Source organism: Somniosus microcephalus, chromosome 7 (genome assembly GCF_052327205.1).
Source record: "Somniosus microcephalus isolate GS21.2 chromosome 7, FLI_Smic_1.0, whole genome shotgun sequence".
In the NCBI taxonomy this organism is placed as follows: Eukaryota; Metazoa; Chordata; class Chondrichthyes; order Squaliformes; family Somniosidae; genus Somniosus; species Somniosus microcephalus.
Genome location: NC_140993.1, coordinates 122709798 through 122722980, shown reverse-complemented (window position 1 = coordinate 122722980; position 13183 = coordinate 122709798).

Here is a 13183-nt window from a genome sequence, read left to right as displayed (position 1 = left end):
TCAATGACAGACGCGGAGACGCGATATGCTCAAATAGAAAAGGAGCTGCTCAGCATCACATACGCCTGTGAAAGATTTCACCAGTTTGTGGCAGGACAAGCAATCAGTGTAGAGACTGACCATAAGCCCTTGATTGCATTGTTCCAAAAGCCACTAAATAGCTGTCCGCTTAGAATACAAAGAATGATGATCAGGCTGCAACGCTATACACTGAATGTTGCGTACACACCGGGTAAGCTGATGTATACAGCAGACATGTTGTCCAGAGCTGTTGACCCAAGTGAGCCCGCAAACACCAAAATGGATGAAAAAGTGAACGCCTTCGTGGACGTGATCAAAAGTGCACTGCCCATAGCAGATGCAAAAATGGAGCTCATAAAGACTGAGACAAACAAAGATGAATCAATGAGACGGCTGAGGAAAAGCATCTTGGATGGATGGCCCAACATGAAGCAAGACTGCTCACCTGACATGGCAGAGTACTGGAACTGCAGGGCGGAACTATCAGTGGTCGAAGACATCATCTACAAAGGAAGTAAAATAGTTATCCCAAAGAGTCTGAGAAAAGAGACGCTAAAAAGGATCCATGGAGGACATCTGGGAATCGAAAAGTGTAAGAAAAGAGCACGAGAGGTGATGTACTGGCCACGAATCAACCAAGATGTGACAAATGAGGTGTCAAACTGCACAATATGCCTGAAATATCGAGCAAGCAATCCGGTAGAACCACTAAAGCCACACCCAGCGCCAGACAGACCTTACCAGAAGGTAGGCGCTGACCTATTCGTATGTCAAGGGAAGGACTATCTTGTAGTCACAGACTATTACTCCCTGTATCCAGAGGTTTGTAGACTGTACACCACCACTGCAGATGCTGTGATAACATGTATGAAAGCCATATTCTCCAGACATGGCGTGGCAAGCGAGGTCTTCACAGACAATGGACCCCAGTTTTACAATGCAAATTTCCGACACTTTGCCAAAGAGTGGGACTTTGTCCACACAACGTCAAGTCCTCACTTTCCACAGTCCAATGGACTAGTGGAAAAATCGGTCCAGACAGTGAAAAGACTGATGTACAAGGCAAAAGACAGTGGAACTGACTTCTACCAGAGCATGCTTGTATACCGCACAACGCCGCTCGAGTGTGGTATGTCACCAGCCCAACTCCTTATGGGACGTCGGCTAAGGTCAAACCTACCCATCCCGGAGAACCTCCTGAAAACAAAAGAGGGGGAGAAAGTGAGGAAGTTCAAAGAACAACAGAAAGAAAAGCAAAAGTACTACTATGACAGAGGAACACAAAACCTACCTGAACTCCACACTGGTGACCAAGTAAGGTTCAAAGACAAAACAAACATATGGACTCAGAAGGGAACTGTCCTGAGTGAAGTTCAACCAAGATCATACACCATTCAGACAGATGAGCGTGCTGTTCTGAGAAGAAATCGTCGGGATCTTCTCATGGGACCAGCCACAGCAAGTCAAAAGACTGATACTGTTGAACAACCTGATCACACAGCAGGTCAAAAGACTGATACTGTTGAACAACCTAATCACACAGCTGAGAAATCATCATCGGAGGCAACAACTCAGATTCAAGGACAATCAATCAGAAAATCCTCAAGACACGTGAAGCCTCCTGAGGGACTCATTGAGCAAATTTAAGGACTCTTGTTATAGAAGGAAGTAATGTTATCTTATTCTTTCTTCAAGTTCTAGTGTATTTACATATTTCATGTGAACACACAAAGCAAGGTTAAAAAACCTTGATAATGATAATGAAAGTTCATTAAGTGTTACAGTTAAAATGCAGATTAATACAAAGAAAACATGTTGTTAGTTAAAAGTAAAATACTTTTGTTTTAAGAAAGGGAGATGTAATGATATCAGCAAATAGTGATGGTATTTGCCTGTTTGATTATGATGCCTTACCAGCATGTTTGCCTGATTGATTACTTATGCCTGACCAGCAGAGGGCATGTGAGAGACAAGCAGTTTAGTTTTACTTTCGTTTTAGATGGATCTCTAAGATGGTGTCTCCTGTAATGCTGTTAACTGAGTTGAACATACTTTAGATAAAAAGACATCTCTTTCATGAATGTGTCGTCATTGAACCCACATACAAATCGATACAAGTTGGGCGATGAAAACATGTTCAAGGACTTGAGGAAAAGAGGCTTTGTCTAATTGATGTCTGTTATTATGGGTATTTAATAATGCAATTCAATATCCAATACTCTGGCGGCAGTTAAGATGCTTTGGCCTAGAAATTGGCCCACTTACCACCAAAGTCACTGCTGCGATACAGTGTAAAAATGAAGTGCAACCCTTTTATTGTCCAATCAATGAGCAGTACATGTGGCACTAATGATTTTTACCTGTGATTTCCCCTAGTGACACTATAAGGTATGTGTCTTCTACAGTCCAATCTAGTGCTCCTTCTGGTGCTTCCCCAGTGCTTGGAGTAAGTCTGCTGTCTAGCTGCTGGTTGTCTGTGGGTGCTTCTTGAGATGAAGTTGACCCTCTAACTTCTTTGTGTTGGATCATGAGATGGTCTTGCAGCTGCTGGTCGCACACCTAATACTGCTGTGGTTTCCTGGTCCTGCACACTAACTGGCATATCTTTTGTCATTTGAGAGGATCAGCTGTGTGGAATGGATGTGGCCTCACCATTCCTATAAAACAACGAGTACACTTCAAAAATGTAACTCAGTGGCTGTGAAACACTTTGTGATATCCTGAGGATGAGAAAGGCACAATGTAAAGGAAATTTTTCTCTTTCTTTACTTCTGCCATGCCTTAGCTGCTGGGTACTCCCTCCACATATCCAGTGATATGTGTGGTAACAGACTGTTGGCCAGCACTGAGGTGTGTGTGAAGCCCTTCAATAGCATTCTTTCAATCCAATCCCTAGCATTTTGAATCCTGATTGAGCGACTGCTACACATTGGAGCTTATGCTCACAATAGACTCAATCATAGCAATCAAGAAAAAAAACTGTGACTGGACTCATGCCCTCTGTCACCAAGGATCCTGCTGCAAATGGCCATGTAGTTGTCACATGCTCTATAGTTCTGTAAGGTAGTCATACACCGCTTCACACACCAGACCTTGCCAGGTGCTTTGCACATTCTGAAGTGGTTGTATGAAGCATTCATGCTCTTATTCATGCCTTCCTTTCTATGCAGGGCCTGAGCGATACCAATTCCTGGTCTCAGCAGCTGAGCAAGGTTTTGACCTGTCTCTCTGGCCAGTTGGTTCCTATTCTACTGTTGTTGCTACCTTTACTTGCACCTCCTCATTCGTGCTCAGTGCTTCACCCTATGTCCCCTCCTCATCCTGACGTCAAAGTCTCTGTGGTGGCTGTACCTGAACTTGTGCCTACACTGCATGTAATCATGCTGTAGGCGATTGTGAGGTGTAGGCTTGTTCCCTGTAAATAGAGTTGATATATCATCAAGGCAGACTTCTGTAGAAATAGAGCCAGGATGAAAGTTACATTTTTGGAGCATTTCTCAATCATACAGCTTTTTTGTTAGTCATTCTTCGAATTTGGTCATCTCTGGCAGGGCAGCATTTATTACCCATCCCTAGTTTCTCTTGAGAAGGTGCTGGTGATCCACCTTCTTCAACCACTGCAGTTATCAATATAAAATATTAATTACAAATTCAGGAGCAGAAATCCTATTTAATGTACAGCTAGATTTTGTCCAGTGATTGATTTTGCAATAAATCTAGCCCCACTACAATGTAACACACATGGGGGGGTCAAATTTGATAAGGCCCGAAAACGGGCAGGGGTAACGTGGGACGAGATTTGCTCGCGCCCATTTAGAAAGCGCAGGCAGCACATTCATTTGTTGCTGCCTGCTAATTTAACTGATTTTAGTGCACAGCCAAGTGACTATCACGTTGCTTCAGGCTGTGCACAGGAGGCCCAATGTCGCATCGCCGTAGTGACGCTGCAGTTTCTTAAAGCAAGGTTGTCAGTTTTGAAAGCAGTCTCGAGCCCTTAAAGATGAACAGCCTTCTGAAAAAAATAATTAAAAAGCATTCAAAAATAGGCAGTTTCTAGTCCTTAAAAATGAACTGCCTTCTGAAAAAACAGTAAAAATCATTCCAAACTAGACAGTCTGCAGCTCTTAAAGCTGAACTGCCTTCAGCTCATAAAAAAATGGTAAAAGTGCTTCAGCACTAACACAAATGGCTCAACAGGCCAGGACAAGGGCACCCAATGTCTCAGACGTAGCACCCCAGCTCTGTGCAGGGGGTCAACACTGCAACTGAGGTCCTCTATCGCCAGGGAGCCCTCCAGAAAGAAGGATGTGGGACCAAATTGGCGAGGCCATCACTGCCAGCAGTGTCACCCCAGGACCTGGCTCCAGTGCCCAAAGAAATTTCATGACCTCAAATGAGTGGTCAAGGTCAGTAAATGCATTTTCAAAAGCTGTCTCCTACCAACTGCACCACTAGCTTCACACATTGCTCAATGCACAACATCCCCCCCATCACTCACCAACAATCTGTACCAAACACGAGGCACACCTCACATTCCTAGCTTCACCTCACCTCCTTGGAGGAGACGGTGTGGTCATTATTGGCAGGGGCATGGCTGAGCCTGTGGCCCATGGTGGGGCTGAAAGAATACAAGATGCTGGTATCCTCATACGTTATCCTCCTTCTCATATCCCACTTTCTGCTCATCCCACAATCTCTTCTGATTTACAAGCTGCACATAGTGTAAGCATGTACCTCTTGCTTTCCATCCTCCCCTTGCACAACCCTATCCTTGTGCCTTCCTCATTTCAGACACCCAAGAAATGCAGCCTGCCCAGCCAGTGGTTGACCAAGAAGAGGGAGAGGAGAGTGAAGAAGAAAAAGAAGCAACACCGTCACTCGATTTCACATTCCCAGCCACCAGCTCCTCAAGGTCTTCCAGCAAGGCCATCTCCAATGTCCCCCACTGAAAGTCAGCAGCCGTCCACTAGCCATGCTGCAGCCACTGGGGTAGCACTGTGTAACATCACTAGGATAGGCAAAGGCACACGCAAGACACTAAGGGAATGCACAAGGGTGATTCGTTGATTTTTTGATGTAATATTGGATGCATATACGGATAAAGTTGGATTGTAAAGTTTGCTTTGTGGTTGCTTTTATTTTAGCATTGTGGCCAAGAGGATGCTGTGATGGTCAGTAACAGAGGAAAGGTAAGGTGTGGGACAAATGTTGAAAGGGGACAATTCGATCCCTGATATCCCGGCCAGAAAGGGGCTGTCTGGGTTGCTTCACTCCTTCTGCTTCTTCCTCCTCCCTCTGCGAGCAGCTTGTCCCCTTTGCTGCCTTTGCTTCATCTCCATGTGATGTTGTAGCCCAAGGAGGACTGCAAGCAGAGCGCCCAGGACTGGAAGCAAGTGATCTTCTCAGAAGCCTTCCTTTAACATCCAAAGCCTTGAAAGCGTCCAGCCACACTCCCTGCACTGCCTGCACACTTTAACAACGTTTTAAATGTACTGCACCAAGCCGCTACTCCCATATAATTAAAAAAAACACTCCAAAAGCTGAAATCGAAACTTACCTGAAAGATGGGTTTGTCCCTTTAAGAAGCGCTGACAGCGTCTCTGTAGAACTGTTGCACGCATGTTCTTCCATGCGTAGTTAGGAGAGCGGCGGCGTCCAAAATTGCAGTTACGCGTCAATTCAGGCTTTGCACGCCAATTGACGTCACGATCTGCATATTTACATGGAGAGGCAAGCACAGGCAACAGCAGCGCTGGTGACCTCGTCAAAATGTCAGCCGCCATTTTCTGCACCGGAAGCGAGGTGGCCACCATGTTTTCAACAAAACTGACCATAACGAATTTTGCAGCCATGGTCAAGTTGGCATTTGAACAATACCAGTAAAGTGATCTAATCATTCAATCTCAGCAGATCTTTGCTTAAAATCCCTGATTGCGTCCATCAGAGTTCTTTGGTATGATTATTACTATTTAATTTATATATTAATAATCTCTTTAAGATCTGTTCAGACTTCAGAGTCTTTATGTATTGATGACAAGATCCAAGTATATCTCCATGAATCTCTTAACCCAAAACTGCTGACAGATCTGAGAAAATTTAATCTCTTTGTGTTGGCCATTCTTAAAAATAAAATTAACCCACTGAAGCGAGAACAAATTTTTAATATAATAGTAATACAGCTTCTGAGATGTCAAGAGTAGCAGTGCTGCTGTAGCATTCTTCTTATATTACAGCAATAATCTTTTAAAAACAATGGCCCAGAACTTCGGGTCTCCACGGGTGAGTACGCATGGGGTACTCACCCATAGGCCCAATGGAAGTGCCGGTTTCCTGCATGCACTGTGCATGCGCGGGAAACCGGCACTTCCGTTCCCCTGAAGGAAGGGGTTCAGAGTTCGAACGTGTGCGCGGGAGAGGCTGCGCGTGCACATCGAACTTACGTTTTTTTTGCAGGTTTTCCCAGGAGGGTAAGTCTTCAGAAGTTAGACATTTAAAAAGCAGTCGTAAGGCCTGCTTTTTACAAGGTAAGTGGTGAATTAATTAAAATTAAAACATTTTTTCCACAGGTTTATTATTTTTAAATACTTTAAAAAAGGTAAGTTTATTTTTAGCCCCATTAGAAAATAAAATTATTTTTCTCAAAAATTTAAATTATTGTTTAAAATAGTTATTTCATGTAATTTATAGTTTATTTAAAAAATGTGATGTTTTTTAAAATTTATTTGAAGATTTAGTGATGTTTTGGGGCTCGTAGTATTTCTAAGTTTGACAGCACTTCCTGTCAAACTTATGAATGAAGCATTCCCTGCTCCGATTGGCTCCCCATGACCCACGTGATCCCAGGGGATGCATCGAACTAACCGCGCCCCTGGGATATGCAAGCACTGCACGCCGGCAGTTGGAGCAGGCCCAGGATCGGAATTCCACGCGGGCCCACAGCTCAACGGCCAGCGCGCAAGGTAAGCGCAGGTCGGGGGCTTGCACCCGCGGGAAACCCCCAACCCGAATTTCTGTGCCAATGTAAAATAAAAGTCGAATATGACCTCAAATTCAACCTTAACTTTTTCCTCATTTTTTTTCTCTATTTCTCACTTTTCTCCTATTTTTATTTTTGAACTTTACTTTCATTTTTCTTTCTAACAAATGTATCCTATTTTAATTAATCTGTCCTTTTATTCTTAATTTAAGTTTAAACTAAATCGCCTAGACATCAGTTAATCTAATCTCTTTAAGTATATTTTCTTACATTTGTTATTTTTAGCAAGAAAAATTGATGTGAGTATAAAAGGATGCTCTCAGCTTTACATGCACATCTTTTTTACTGAAGTTATGAAGAGAGGAAAATATAGCCTTATATAATTGAAAAGTCTTTGGGACATAATTCATTCTGACTGAATTGTGTACACTGGTAAACAAGGTGTAAGATACACGAAAGTCTTTTGGCTTATTGATTCAGCCTTCATACAAAAATAGATTGTTGCCAACATCCCATAGGAGAAGAAATTACGTAGGGACAATGTCACTTAAGTAATTCACTTCTTAGCAAGGATTTTTTGTCAGTTGGTTTCCCCCAATATGTGCTATATAAAGCCTCATTGGGAATAATGCCAATAAAGAAAGAAAGAAATACTTGTGACTTTCACAACCTCAGGACATCTCAAAGTGCTTTATAGCAAATTAAGTACTTTTGAAGTGTAGTCACTGTTGTAATGTAGGAAATGGAACAGCCAATTTGTACACACCAAGTTTCCACAAACAGCAATGACTGTTGGCATTACCGTCTTTCTGCCATCATGGGCACTAATCGTACTGTCCACACACAAGAAAAAATAATGGCCCTGAAATTCGTGTCGGGGGCTTCCCGCGGGTGCAAGCCCCCGACCTACACATACCTAGCGTGCCGACAGTTGAAGCCTGGGCCTGCATGGATTTCCTGTCTGTGGCCCGGTTCAGCTCCCGGCGCGCTGTGCTTGCGTGACCCAGCGGTGTACTTAGTACGGTGCGTCATCTGGGATCACATGAGCACTGGGCAACCAATTCATTCATGAGTTTGACAGTAAGAACTGTCAAACTCATGAAAACTCCGGGCGCCCAAAACAGTACTTAAACTTGAAATAAAATTTAAAAACGCATCACACTATTTAAATGAACTATAAATAACTTTAAATAACTGTTTTAAACAATAAATTAAATTTTTGAAAAAATAATGTTATAAAAAATCGGGGCTAAAAATACACTTACGTTGCTGTAAAGTCTTTAAAAATAATAAACCTGTGGAAAAAAAATTCTATTTCTAATTATTAGACCACTTACCTTTTAAAATTAAGTCCTTACGTCTGCTTTTTTCAAGTGTAAAAAGTGGAGGCCTTCACGCACGGGCAAACCTGGAAAGAAAAAGGAAGTTCAACGCGCACGCGCAGACTCATGCGTGCACGCATTCGACCTCTGAACCCCTTGGTTCAGAGGATCGGAAATGCCGGTTTCCCACGCATGCGTAGTGCATGCAAGATTCCGGCAGTTCCATCGGGTCCATGCGTGAGTATTCCGTCCGTACTCACGCGTTGGGACCCGAATTTCTGGGCCAATGTTTTTCTGCACTGGAGATCAATGTATTTTGGTAGTAAATAGTTCTGTAAATGTCTTCTTGTAAACTACTTTTCCAAAGTTTTTGGAAGATATATTTGCACTTAGTGAAGTTTTCTTGCCCAATACTCATGATGTCTCATGACTGGCCCACTAATGCCTATATCAGACAGACCTGGTCATTTCAACCTAGCCCTCAAATTGATGCTATTCCCAGCTTTAAAATTTGTTGAATGTCATTGATCTTTCCCAATATTCAATCCCTATACTACCTGCTCATGCAGTTTCTTGATATTACATGATTTACAGGATGTGAGACCTGCTCCAAATTCAGGAAGCAGGCTCAACATGACCATCTAGTTTACTGGACGGTGATGCTACCTACTAGGATGTCCATGCTACATTTTAAATATGGAGAAATCTCAGGTTCAGGTTCTGCCATTCCTAGTTCCATTGCCAGACGAGGATATAAAATAAGCTAGAAGCATTCTGAAGAACACTCATGAAAGGTTCCAAACAGTACTCTATGCCAATTTGTACTTGGTAGGAAAAGATGCAATAATCCTCTGAGACTCACAAAAGCTTCTTCAACGTTAGTCAATGCTTGAACAGCCTTTGGATTCTGTATTTGGTTCTGTGACTTTTGACAGCAGTTCAGAGTGCTTAAGTCTTCGACTGAGGAAACCTCATGCGACCTTCCAGAGTAACAGGTTACTGAGATTTTGCTTCAGAATCCAGATAAGCAGAGCATTTGCAGTCAATGTCTATGGATTTGGAATGCAAAGTCTATTTTCCCATTTGGTCAGGGGAAACAATGACTACCCTTATACCCCCTACTGTCTGTGGAAATCCTGAGTCATCTGTCTCTCAGGACTTACCTCTTCAAGAGGTTTTCAAGATGGCTCCTGTGCTGGCAGCTCCCTAGGGAGCTCCTTTGCCATCCTTGGCCACCCGTTGCCATCCTTTGCTCTTTTTCCCCTGAAATAAAGAATAGATTTGCCTTCCAAAGTTAGGCTTTATTAACTTTAAAGTCGGCAGCATATCTTTCTACATCCAGTCCCAACTAAAGCTAGAAAAGGACTGAATTTAAGGTAGCCACAACACATCGTGTGATCATCAACTACCAATGAGATTACAACACATATCCCAAGGCAGTTAACAAACAACGAATCACAATACTTTTACTAATCAAGGAATAATCACCACATTCACCCCTCCTTTAAAATATACTCCAACCTAATAACTTTTACAATTTACAATTAATTATTTACAACTAAACTATGCACGAGAATAAAACTATTTACATAACACAATACTAAATGAACAACAATAATAACATTACGCATAAGTATTAAGTATCGCTCAACTAAAACAATATACTATAATATTTCAACAATTTTTAAAACATTACTATCAATTTAAAAGTCCATTTTCAATCAGTCGACCGGATATCTTGTTCGTGTCGACCTTCTTAACCTTGGTGAAATTCCTTGCCCTTCCACGCCAGAAGGCACAGAAGTATCTTCAACAGGAAGGCTATCCATATCCCGATTCTCAACGGTTTCCAGATTAGAAATCCCATCAGAAGATGAACTGGGATGGTCATAAACATCTATCAAAGGCTGACTAATAGAAGTATGATTATCTGCAATCGGATTGGAAATATTCATAGTATCTGTAACAGCATCCACATTATCCGAATCATGACCATTATTATTATCCTCAGAAGAGGGCTGGCCCCCACAAGGAGCCAAGTCTTTTATTGAAACAGTACTTTCTTTCCCATCTTGGAATCGAATAGGAGCATATTGGGAATTTGCCTCCAACAGCTCCACCTCCTCCACCAAGGGGTCATATTTTGACAATCTAACATGGCGTCGAAGCAACACAGGTCCCTGCATAGTAAGCCATGAAGGTACCGAATATCCCGTAGTAGATCTCCGCGGATAGTTAAAGAGCCTTTCATGGGGGGTCACATTAGTAGCCGTTGAAAGCAATGATCTAATGGAATGCAGGGCATCAGGCAGTACCATTTCCCACTGTGTATTCTTAAGGTTCCGGGATGTCAACGCCAACATAACTGCCTTCCAGATCACCCCATTGTATCGTTCGCACTGTCCATTACCCTGGGGATTATACGGGGTAGTTCGACTAGTAGAAATTCCCCTACTCTGAAGGTATTCCTTCAACTGGGAAGACATAAAAGAACTTCCCTGATCCGAATGGATATACGCAGGCATCCCAAAGATGACAAAAAGTTGAGTCAAACATTTAATAACTGTAGCAGCTGATACATCTGCACAAGGAAAAGCAAAAAAGGGAACCTTGAAAACTCATCCACAACAGTAAATATATATCGGTTTTGAGTAGTTGAAGGAAGAGGTCCCTTAAAATCAACACTCAAACGTTCAAAAGGAGAAGTAGCCTTTATAAGATGAGCTCGTTGAGGCTTAAAGAAATTCAGTTTACACCGAGCACAGATAGAACATGATGAAGTCATCCGCTTGATGTCTTCAACTGAAAAAGGCAAGTTCTTACTGCGTACAAAGTGTATCATCCTCGTAACCCCAGGATGACATAAGGCATTGTGAAGATTAATAAGCGTATCTCCGTGAATCACCGAACAATAAGCCCTCGACAGTGCATCAGCAGCAACATTATCCTTCCCCGGACGATAAACTATGTCAAAATGGTAACATGCCAACTCAATCCTCCATCTCATTATTTTATCATTTTTAATCTTTCCAAAATGTTTATCATCAAACATAAAGGACACAGATTTTTGGTCAGTTACCAACGTGAAATGTCGCCCCGATAAATAATGTCTCCATTTACGCAATGCTTCTACTATTGCGTATGCCTCTTTTTCTGTTGAGGAATGTCTTTTTTCACTATTATTCAAAGTACGTGAGAAAAAGGCCACAGGTCTTCCATTTTGGTTCAAAGTAGCCCCAATTGCAAAATCCGAAGCATCCGTCTCAATCACAAAGGGAACCTGCTCATCAATGGAATGCACAACTGCTCCTAAAACATCCTTTTTAAAATTCTCAAAACATATCCTGGCCTCCCATGATAGAGGATATGTCGTAACCCGAATAAGAGGCCGGATCTTCCGTGAAAAATTTGCAATCCAATTAGAATAATAAGAAAACAGTCCAACAACTCGTTGCAAAGCCTTAGAACTAGTAGGACAAGGTAAATCGATCAATGGTCGCAGATGTTCTGGATCTGGTTTAATCTTATTTCCCGAAATAATATACCCCAATAGATTTACCTCAGTAGTCGAAAAGACACATTTCTCTTTGTTAAAAGTTAAACCAACTTTTTCCGCAGCTTGAAGGAATCTTTTTAAATTAGAATCATGCTCCACCCTTGATTTGCCACACACTGTGATGTCATCTAAGTATGAAAAGGTGTCAGAGAGGGAGTTATCACTTATAAAAGCATCCATTGCCCGTTGAAAACAAGCAACACCATTAGTAACACCAAATGGTATTCGGCAAAACTGATACAGCTTTCCACCAGCCTCAAAGGCCGTATATGGTTGATCCTTCTTAACAATAGGAATCTGATGATAAGCACTCTTTAAATCAATAGTGCTAAAAACTTTATACCGAGATACTTTATTGATAAGCTCATCAATCTTAGGCAAAGGGTACGCATCTAATTGAGTATACCTATTAATAGTTTGGGAATAGTCTATCACCATTCGTTTCTTGTGTCTCTCATTAGTCGTGACAACTACCTGTGCTCGCCAAGGTGAACAACTAGGTTCAATGATTCCTTCCAATAAGAGACGTTGAACTTCAAAATTAATAAATTCTCTATCCTGACTACTATATCTTCTTGACTTGGTAGCAATTGGCATACAATCCGACATCAAATTGGAAAAAAGTGATAATGGAGAAATGGATAAAGAGGTTAATCCACAAATAGATAAAGGTGGCTTAGTCCCTCCAAATGAAAGACTAAGAGACTCGTGTAACTGAAGCACATCATGTCCAATCAAAATATCCGCAGAGATTAGGCAAAACAGATAGGCGTATATCAGTATACGTATTACCCAGAAGAACCATTTTCACAAAGCAACAACCAGCTATTTGTGAAGTAAGGGTCGTCTGAGCCATACACACCTGATACGTAACAGGCGAAATTTTCAAATGCTTCTCCTTCGCAAACTGAAGACTTATAAAACTCTCAGTACTGCCCGTATCTATAAGGGCCTTCACTTCCAACCCATTAACTTGAGCCGTAACTATAGCTTTGTTTAGGCCATGAGCAAATGCAGCAGAAATTGATGCAATAAACGCCCTATCTAAAGGCTGAATAGTCACAGAAGAGGTAGTGGAGGAAGACCCTCCCACACCAGGAGAAGGGAAGGTAATTGAACCTGATGATTTGCACACATGTGCATAATGACCTCTCTTGCCACATTTACTACACACAGCCTCCCGAGCAGGGCACTTCAGACGAGGGTGCCGGATATTCCCACAAAAATAACACTTCTGAATCCTAGAGGCAACGGCCGCCGAAGTAGAAACTGTTTCAAAATCTAGTAAACCACTCCCATTAAGTCCGC